The 11,281-nt window shown below is 32.8% G+C and overlaps 1 protein-coding gene across 1 annotated transcript in view; it reads left to right on the top strand.

The window, feature by feature from the left end:
- Positions 1-4,135: 4,135 nt before the first annotated feature.
- LOC145261101 (cholecystokinin receptor type A-like) overlaps positions 4,136-11,281 on the top strand; it is a 77,169-nt gene continuing 70,023 nt past the window's right edge. The window contains exon 1 of the mRNA XM_080119318.1: positions 4,136-4,382. The gene's annotated coding sequence lies outside the window, so the exon portion shown is untranslated. The remainder of the gene's footprint in view (positions 4,383-11,281) is intronic.

Raw genomic sequence — 11,281 nt, 5'->3', positions numbered from 1 at the left:
AATAGGAGATGAAAATGATGATGTTGATGACTTAAGGAATGAACATTGAGCGAGAAAGATTGACATCCTCACCCCACTCCGACACTGGATGGCTCAAAATATTTGGTTGTTGCATAAGTTCTCGCCGTTTTGTGTTTGTTTTTTGTTTTTTTAAGAAAATCAAAGAATTTTAACAGCAAAAGTAAGTTCGTGTGGGACCCAAACTTTTTTTTTTTTTTTTTACATAGAGGTCACCAGTTATGAAGGCCCGGAAGCCACTCAAGAATAAGGGTTATTGCGTGTACAGTAATCAATGGGATAGTATCGTAGCAATCGTTAGTATTGGAGATTTGATAAAGTGTCTTACTTAAGGGGGCGGTTCATCAGGAATTTGTTTATATTGAACTTGAAGACATCCAGCTCCAAGTTTTTGTGTGAATCCCATCGACTGAAGGTGGCGTAAAATTGTCACAAAATCACACTTCATCTTCTCACACAATTCTCTACATGTCTGATGGCCATCTTTTTTCAAAAGAACCCTGAATTGGTCTTCGTCTATCTTGATTGCTCTACTGGAACGAGGAGCGTCATTGAAGTCAAAATTACTGTGTTTGAATCTGGTAAACCAATTTCAATCAGCGATTAATCTCAGCGATAGCGTTTTCTCCATATTCGGCACAAATATTCTTGGTCGCTTCACTCGTTTTTTGACCTCGATTAAAGGCGAAAAGAAGGTGTCGAAAATGTGATTTTTTTATCTACTTGACAATCCATTTGATGGTTCTGAAAGACGAGAAAAAATTATATGAGCAAAAAACGATGACCATTATCTTGTAGAACAGAATACGTGTTTTCTAATCTATATAATTATAAAATTCAAATGACCTTGTAACGAGTGATGTAACCCACTTTCCAGTTTACGACATCCGGTTGCGCATGCGTGCATAAACATTAACCCATAACAACGTAAACAAATAAACACAAATCGCTTCTTTTGCAGATTTTGACCTGCGCACTGAAATATTAACGTTATTATTTCGAAATTATTATTTAACATGGGAAGAGTGGGGGTGTTTTGCAACTATTCTTTATTACAACTATACTGTCGCTATTTTCTTACAACTAAACAACTTTTACCCGTTGACAAACATAAGAACAATTGTAGTAAAGCCAAGAATACTACTACTACTACTACTACTACTACTACTACTACTCTCTATCCGTCCCTTTTCCTTCCTTCCTGCTTTTATATTTTTTGTTTACATTTCTAGATACAAAATAGTTGTGTGCGAACGGTGAATTTGTTGACACATTTACTAATCTCTTTCAATATTAGTTTTATTTTATTTTATTTATTTAGGTTTTATTTTTATTTTTTTTATTTTTTTTTGCTTCAGGTTTTATTAATTATTTTTATTTATTTATTTTTTTTTTTTTTAGATTTTAAGTCTCTATAACTTGGTTGAAGGATTCCAATATGGGTTTTTCATTCTTATATTTCTCATCGGTAGGTTCATGTGAATTTTTGCTGCTAAATGACTTTTGCCGGCGTTCGATTCGTAGGAAAATCATGTTTAATTTTCGATTTTTTGTAGCGATTATTCGGAAAAATAGGTAACTTTACACGAATAGGAAGAATTTTTTTTTTTTTTTCATGTTTGAGTGATCCGTCCGTGATTTTTCATTTTAATATACTTTCATAGAAATGTTTCTGTTATGTCAAAAAAAAAACTATTTTCTTTACGTCCCATGTGTCACGCTCATACATGAATTCCATAGCTAATATAACATACTGACCCAACGGGTCACGGGTAGTTTAGTGATATATAACACTTTGCCAAATATCAAAACGTTTTGGAACAATTTTTTAATGAAAGGGCGGGAACTTATGCAACAGCCTAATAAATAGACTTTCCAAAGTGTGTGTATTGCTATTTTTATGCTGAACTTGTTCGAAATTATTACATTTGCGGGAGATGTTCAAAAATTAATTTTGCGTTCTAGAAATCATAAAAGAAGAACACCTCCTCTTCTTTAAGTCTACCACTAAAACCACCACTAACCCTAAGTGCGAATGGCAATAAGAAACATGAATAAAAAATAAATGTAACGGGACCATTAAAAATCAATTTCACTTCCCCTCCAAGTAAGTAATTATTTTATGTCCAACACGTTTTAATGCATATTTTTATTAGAAAAAAAAAAATACCGCCAACCTAGCACACCCACAATTTATTCCCAAGAAATTAAGAAAATGGGTAAAATAAAAACTAAAAATTAGTACATGTCTTTGCAACTCCGAGAGTTGGTGATTATTTTATGTTAAATATTTTATGCAAGTCTGATCCCCCAACTTTAAAGTCTAAAATAATTATGTTTTATTTGAAATCGATTCAAACAAGAAAAAATGTAATTTTAATGCATATGCAAATGTCATAAATAAACATACCTTTCCTTAACCCTATCACTGACGCTAAGTTCGGGTGGCAATACATTTTTTTAAAAAGTTAATGTTGAAAAAAGCGAGCGACGTAAGCGAAATGGAGCGGTTAGAAGTCAAAAGTCCATACTTACTTGTCTTCCCACCAGAGCAGAGTTAGAGACAATGTAGGGAAAATCCAGACGCCAAAACAAGACTTTCTGGATTGGAACAAAAGTAACATTGCCCCAGTGTAGAAGGATTTATTATTCACTGACCAAGGACAGAACTTGCGAAGTTTATGTTGTAATGCCTACGAATTCCTATTAATCGCTTAAAAATGATTTTCTTTTTTAAAAGTAAAACTACTTGATCAATTACGTGATTTTTTTCTGGAATATATTTTGGGTTTCGTCACAAGTATATAAAGATTTTTCTTTATTTTTGTTTTTAATATAGGAAGAATTTTGGACAAAAACTCTCTGCAACTGTTAAAATTCGTTTAATGATGGAACAAAATGGGGTACAAAAAAAAAGAGGCACAAAATTTTTTAAAGGGAGGTGAAAGAGAACGAACCAGAATAAAAGAAAGAAAGAAAGAAAGAAGAAGAGTTAAAAGGGAAAATACGTTAATGACAAAAGAAAGAAAAAGGTTGAAAGCGAAAGAAATAAAGAAACAAACAAACAAACAGAAAAGAAAGAAAGAAAGAAAAATAGTTGAAAGTGATAGAAAAAAGAAAGAAGAATTTAAAGGCAAAATGAATTAATGACGAAAGAAAGAAAATGGTTGAAAACGAAAGAAAGAAACAAACAAACAAAAAAGAAACAAACAAACAAAAAAAAAAGAACGATCAGTAAACGAAAAAGAAGAGTTAAAAGTGAAATAAAGCGTTAGTGGCAAAAAGAAAGGAAGGAAGGAAGAAAGAAAAAGAAAGAAAGAAAGAAAGAAAAAGAAAGAAAGAAAGAAACGGTTTGAAAGCGAAAGAAACAAGGAGTAAGTGAAAGAAAGTTAAAAAAAAAGAAAGAAGGCGTTAATCGCAAAAGAAAGAAAAAGGATTGAAAGCAAAAGAAAGGGAAGAAAAAAGAAATAAATTTAAAGTAAAATACATTTACAAAAAAAAAAAGAGAAAGATAAAATAAATAAATAAACGATAAAATAAAATAAATAAATAAAAACGATAAGATAAAATAAATAAATAAACGAAATTTAAAAAAAAAAAAAAGGTGTGAGAAAATGTAACATTCCCCCAAATCAAAGGGAGGCAACTCTAGTTTTCTTTTATCGCTTGGTTGCTAACGTACACACGCCTGCAACCCGTGAAGCTCTTTAAACTGATCAACCAAGGCAACACCCACGACCCACGACTCCCGACCCCCGTCTCCCTGACAGACCCAGACTTATTGACAAACAGAACACGAACAAGAAGGACGCCCTGGCAGATGGAAAGATCGGCTGACGAGCCGGCAAAGCGAGTTTTCTTTCCTTTCTTTTCTTTTTTATAAACATTAAACAAAATACAAAATAGTTTCACGCAATGGGAAAGGAAATACGGACGAAAAAGTAGCGATCGGAGTTATTATTTATTATTATCATTTATATATTTTTTTTTTTATTGGAAACCAGATTTATTATTATTATTATTATTATTTATTATTATTATTATTTATCTCTCCGTTAAAAAAAAAAAAAGAGAAAAAAGGAAAAAAACGTAAAGAATGGATCGGCATTGTTGGCCCATTGCGGCGTTGTTGTGTCGTCTGAGAGCAGCGAACAGGAATTCCGGGGAAATACTTTTATTATTTGCGGACACACACGCGTGCTTTTTGGTTCTAAACACAAGCCTTGCAACATAATAATCTTTTCTAAGAGAGAGAGAGAGAGAGAGAGAGAGAGAGAGAGAGAGAGAGAGAGAGAGAGAGAGAGAGAGACCATATTCAACAAGTCTCCTCACACGAAACACTTTTTAACACATCTTTCTCTACAGTAAGTATATCTTTATTTATTCATTTATTCATTTATTTTGTAATTTTATTTATTTATTAGCAAGGAAACCCTGGCGCCCGGGTTAGAATGAAAAATCTTAATTCATTTTTCACCATAACAGTAACACACTATCAGGTAATCATGTAGTTTCCCGACCCATGTAATTTTATTAGACAGACGATAAACATGTACTTCTGCACTTTATGCACCGTGCTGAAATAATAACGTTACTATTTAGAAAGCCATTTTTGACATAATAACGTTACTATTTAGAAAGCCATTTTTAACATAGGACGGATGCTTTGTAACAGTTGTAACGTTTGGTTCGTAATAGTTTAACAAAATGTTTATTTATTTAAAATAGTTTAACAAAAAATTTGAATTTAACTTGAAAATTCCATCTAAAAGAATTGCACAGCCAGACATGTGCATATTTTATTTATTAAATTGTTATGTGAAAGTACGGATTAGTTTAAAAGACTCTCTGCTCCCTATGTTAAAGAATGGCTTTCTAAATAATAACGTTATTAGTTCAGCTTCAGCACAGTCACAAACTGCACAAGCACCTTAGAATGGTTGGTTGCTTGTGCAGTTTGTGATGTGCAGTGCCAGTGCGATTTTTCGATATGATTTAAAATTAAATTCAATTTTTACGGTATCTTTTGTTTATTAAAGTGTTAGGTGAAAGTACAGAAAGGCTTAAAAGCCCTCCCTTCCAATTGTAAGAATGGCTTTCTAAATAAAAACGTTATTATTAGTTAACGGTCCGTAAACTGCACAAGTACTTTAAAATGTTTGTTTCAGAACATAATTCTTTTGTTTGTACTTCTACAGTTTACGGTCCGTGCTAAAATAATAATGAGGTGTTGTTGGTTTCGAATCTCGCTAGGTTCAGCTACGCTGATGAGTTGCATAAAGGCGGAACACGTGTCTGTGGAATATATATATATATATATATATATATATATATGTATATATATATATGTATATATATATGTATATATATATGTATATATATATGTATATATGTATGTATATATATGTATGTATATATATATATGTATATATATATGTATATATATATGTATGTATATATATGTATGTATATATATGTATGTATATATGTATATATATATGTATATATATATATATATATATATATATATATATATATATATATATATATAGTCATCCACAAAGAAAGAAAGAAAGAAAAATAGTTGAAAGTGATAGAAAAAAAAGAAAGAAGAATTTAAAGGCAAAATGAATTAATGACGAAAGAAAGAAAATGGTTGAAAGCGAAAGAAAGAAACAAACAAACAAAAAAGAAACAAACAAACAAAAACCTCTCCCTAGCAGGGATTGAACCTATAACCATCGCGTTGATAGTCAACAATTCGACCCATCAGCTCAGGGAATCGGAGCGGTGCTCGTAAATGACCTCAAAATATGTCCATTTAAGTAAACACTCTCAAAATTCATATATATTGATAACATAAACTAAAAAAAAAAATCAATACTTTTCCAAAAGTGCTCAGAACGTGAGTGGAGTTCTTATAAATAAAATTATGTACACATTAGGAAAATTCTACCCGGAAAAACGAACGTTCGACGTTTCCCGACGAAGCATATTAACGTCGAAACGTTCGTGTAGCTGAGTAAAATTTTCCTAATGTTATAATTAAAAATAATTATTCTTTTATACCTACAAACACTACTGTTTCATGCTTACGCAATAATCAGTGTAGGAGGGATGACAATTGTTGTCGATCGAGAGATTCGAACGAAGCCATCTTTGACTCCACACACACACACACACACACACACACACACACACACATATATATATATATATATAATGAGAGTGGGGGGGGGGGCTTGAAATTACTTCTCGCACTCACAATTTCAGCGTTGTTTGTGAATGAATAAGAATCCATGTATAAGTCTACTCCTTGCTCTGAGCCCCTCCCCCATATTACTATTTTTATTGTTATTTGTTTACTTCTATGATTTTAAATTTACAATCATTAAAAAAATCAGAGAATGTCATCTTTGCTAATTGCATGTGTTAGGCGCGAACGCAGACCGCACAAGATAATAATAAAATAATAATAATGATGATGATGATGATGATGATGATGATGATGATGATGATGACGACCAACTGAACGGTAACCTGGCATAGATAATTTTAAATAGAAAAGTATTAAAAACTTTTTATTTCTTTTTGCTAAGAGGGTCATCACTTATCAAGGCCCAAAAGCCACTTAAGGAATAGAGATTGAACAGCACACGAGCCGACAGTGTAGGCCATTATTGAGATGGTTTTCTGTTATCTGAGATGCCTGTGTATTTATAGGAGGTACACCATCCCAGGCTTTACTTTCTCGCCCTTTGAAAAGAGGTTAGTTTATTGATAATTATTTGAGGTGCCCCTACCGGATAATGCCGATGGGATTGCTCAGGCATTTTATCAGTCCAGAGTGCGCCTCTTCTATGGGCGCTGGCTGTTCAAATCCCACTTTTTCCTACCTTGTGTCACATCTTCCCGGCGTGGTATGGGGACAAGTATATCAAGGGAAAGTGTTGAAAACTACCAGAAAGCCAATACTGCATCACGCACGCACACACGCACACACACACACACACACAAACACACGTACGCTAAAAAATTCACATACACGCACAGAAAAAGTGCGCGCACACACAATAAATTCATAGATAGAGACTAGGTACGAACAAAAATGTCGAACAAAAATAGAGGGACATAGTTTTAAAGCCGGTTTATCGTAATATTTTGTAGTTTACCGACTACTTTTTGATTGTATTTCAAAGATTAAAGCCTAAAATTAATTTCCAAAAGGATATAGATATTTGTACATGTGAAAAAAATTTATAATAAAAGCGTTTTCACTGCGACATTCGGAAGTTGACAAATTCAGCTAAATTTTGAAATTAAATAAATTCATTGTAAAAATCCCTTGAAAGATGAATAATTATGAGTCTATTTCAAAGATAATTAGTGAAGCCATAATATATTGAATTAAATTAAAAAAAAAAAAAAAAAAAAACTTGTTTTTACAAAAAAAAATGGCTTAATAATCCCCCAAAAGCGAGAGATTCTAGCTTTGCAGATCACAACAAACGAAAAATCATTCAAGTGTGAATTCTACGGAAGCCCAAATTCAAAGTCAAAATGTTGTCTGAAATGATGTCAGGTAGTTGATGGAAGATAGGAAGTGCTTCCCCCTCCCCCAGCCGTGCATCCGTACATTCCATTCTGTGAGCATTTGTATAATTTTTATCATTTGTTAATTTAATTATTTTTCTATGTTTCGGCTTTTAAATTAATTTTTTTTATTTTTCAAGATTATATAACAATTATGTTACACTGAAGATTACATGTTCATTCAAGCAAGGAAAATATTAGAATCTTACATATAAAATTATGCGAAACATGTAATCTAAAAAAAAAAGTAGAAATATTTTTGGAAATTATAATTATTTTGTGTGAAAATATTAAATAAACAATGCTTAATTCAATGATAATATTGGTAGTTCGAGCAATCAATTTTTCTTCGAGCTAAATGGAATTTATTAATATGGACTTTAGGGTTTTTTTTGGGGGGGGGGTCGTAATGTTCCTGAATTTTTTTTTTTTTTTTTTTTACTATTACAATTAACGATGTTTTATTTTCATTAAAAATAAATAAAAGCAAAAGTAAATTCATTCATTCTTTTTCTTTTTTTTTTTTTTTTACTACGGAAAACCATAACTTTAGTCAAGGTGTTCTTTGTTTAAACACTAAGATCAAATAAAATAAATGGGTTCATTATATTCTGTGATCATTATTTGAAATACTGAGAATTTCATTAAAATTGGTTAATTTCCTGATTTTTTGGTGAATTTTTAAGTAAACGGGGAGATTAAAATGTTTTTATATTTTGAGCATCGGCATTCATTTTGCACGTACCTAATATAGGCACACGCAAAACACGTGTGCAGCACTGCAGCAGTGCAGCACTGCAGCAGCACACACAAATACAATGAATTTACAGACATACACACATTTGGCACGTACACACCTAAAAAGGCACCACAACAATTCATATGCACACACGCGCACACACAACGCGCGCACACATACATAATAAATTCTTAGACACGCGCAAAACGTGCGCGTGCACACACACAATAAATTCACTCACAGACATACATACGCGCATACACGCACACATAATAAATTCACAAACACAAACACGGAAAATAAATTCACAGGCGCGCACGCACGTACGTACGCACACACACACACACACACACACACACACACACATAGCCACGCACGCGCACATGTGGTGACACCACCCTTCCTTCGGTCACAGAAGATTGTCGTGAACGGTCAAGGCTGATGAAAATAAAACGAGAAGGGAGAGAAGAGCAGTGAGAGCACCAACCGGACCTCCACTGGAATAATGCAGGAGGGTATTGGCAGTTGGAAAGGGAAGCTTATTGCAAACTCAAATTTCAAAGAAAACCAACGACTGTTGCTAGCGATAATTTAATGACAACCGGCTGTTGTGATAACGCAAAGTGTCCTGCAATGATTATTTAAAGAGGTGCAGGAAATATGGAGCGATCTGTCGTGAAACTCTGAGTGAGTGGAAAAAAAAAAAGCAAAACGAAAACAGAAACAATAACGTCATCATCATCGCCTTCATCATCATTATCATCATTATTACTACTACAACTGCTACTACAATGATTCTTACCCCTCCCCCCACATACACTAGCCACCACCTCCACCATTTTCCACCACCTACCACCATTGAATTCCTCATTAAATTCGATTTGGGTTGGATCTTACTTTGGGGCTTTTTTTTTTTTTTCTTTTTGTATCCTGATAAATATACGTAAGACACTTATCGACCATTGCTCCAAGCTCTGAACACCTTATTGATACTTCGGATATTTAGCAGTATAAAACAGCGGTGTAATATATATATATATATATATATATATATATATATATATATATATATATATATATATATATATATATATATATATATATATATATATATATATATACGTGTCTTCAGAGCTCAGGTATTAACGTCAAAGGAAAAAATAAATCGTAAGCTAAACGTTTTGGTTTCGATTCTCGGTGGTAGCGCACGCACGAGTTGTTTGTTTTTTGTTTTTTTTTATTTTTTAATATATTGGGTCCAATATAATATAATAAATCCGAATCTGCAATCTGCATTAATAAAATATCATGTGTGGTGTGCGTGCGTGCGTGCGTGCGTGCGTGCGTTTTCCGTATATTTCCAGGATGTTGTATAACCGCAAGAAAAAATTATTTTTATTTTTATTTTATTGTTTATCTTTACGATTACTGTTTCCACCTCACTTCCGGTATCCTCCTCATGCTAAGATTTTTTTTTTTCTGCGTTTTTTTTTTTTTTTTTGTTGTTGTTGTTTTTTGTTTTTTTATCTGTTTGGTTTTTCTTTTATGTTTTTTGTTTTGTTTTTTTTTTTGTTTTGTTTTTTTCTAAATAATAACATTAGAAAAGCCATTCTTAACATGGGGATAAAAAGGGGATTTCCTTTGACCTTTATCTATTCCATACTTTCTCCTACCAACTTAGTAAACAAAATAGACCATAAAAAAAATTTATGATAAAAAATCAATTGAAAACGAAGGAGCAACCGGAAGTGAAGTGGAACCAGTAATCGTAAAGATCACTATTTTATTCACTTTATCAACCAGCCTGGGGCAAAAAAAAATTAGTTTCTTATTGTTAAGCAGTAAGCACTACTATTATCACTACTATTACTATGATTTGCTACTACTACTACTACTACTACTACTACTATCATCTCTTTTACTTTTCCGTATGAACCAAATTCTTTGGTTAAGTGCGCGTTTTAACTTTAGCTTAAAACTCCGATGCCTTTAAAAAAAAAAAAAAGGTCAGCTCAATTGTAGCATAGCGACCGTTAGAATATCTCCTCACGTTTGCTTGTTTTTTTACCCCTTATCTAAATACAATTAATTGTTAGCCTTAAATTGTATTTCTTGTCCTGGAATAACATTTTACTTTGCCTTTTGACGTCTATATATTTGAGTTTTTTTACTTTTCTGTTGCAGATATTGACGGTGCGAGACTCTAAGAAAGCAATCTTTCATTATACGTGCGTGCGTCAATAACAGAGATGCGCCATTGAATTCCTGACAACAGTGCATTAAGAATAATAACTATGTAGAAAAATTAATTCTGAAGTACAAAAGGTCCGTCGTTTTAATGATACCACTCCCGTCTTTGTAGCTCTTCAACTTTTTGAGTTAAAAAATAGGAGGCTTTACTTTTGGAACGACTCTTGTATTGATCCTCATCTTAGAAAAATCATAGAAAATTTTATTTTTGTTTAATTTATATTCACCTCAAACAAGGCAACGTAATGGATTTGTGTGAATTAGATAGCATGTATTCAAGGACAATCTAAGAAGGGAGTTGAGCAACAAGAGGCGTGTTTTTTTTTAATTTTCATTACCAATAAAGAGAAAGGAAGAGGATAAGTGAGATGCTGATTACGTGATGAATGCGAAGGGGGCGAGGGACTTTTAACGTACACATTTATTGTCCAGTGCGCAAGAAGAAAATAAATGAATGAATATTAAATTCATCGGCGAAAAAGTTCGGACTCAGATTTGAGTGAAACGAGGAGGAGGAGGGGGAGAAGGAGGAGGGGGTCGTTTAGCAGAAAACTAATCGATCACTCAAAAAAAAAAAAACATAGTCAGACAAAAAAAAAACGCTACAAAGACACAGTCAAGACCAATCTACACTGATGTGGACTTCGACCAAAGAAATTGAAAGACTCTGCCAGTGATCGA

The sequence above is a fragment of the Euprymna scolopes genome, chromosome 37 (genome assembly GCF_053919585.1).
Source record: "Euprymna scolopes isolate OS-2025 chromosome 37, ASM5391958v1, whole genome shotgun sequence".
NCBI classification, from domain to species: Eukaryota; Metazoa; Mollusca; class Cephalopoda; order Sepiida; family Sepiolidae; genus Euprymna; species Euprymna scolopes.
Note: the sequence above shows the minus strand (reverse complement) of the source record. Positions and strands in the feature narration are given on the sequence as shown.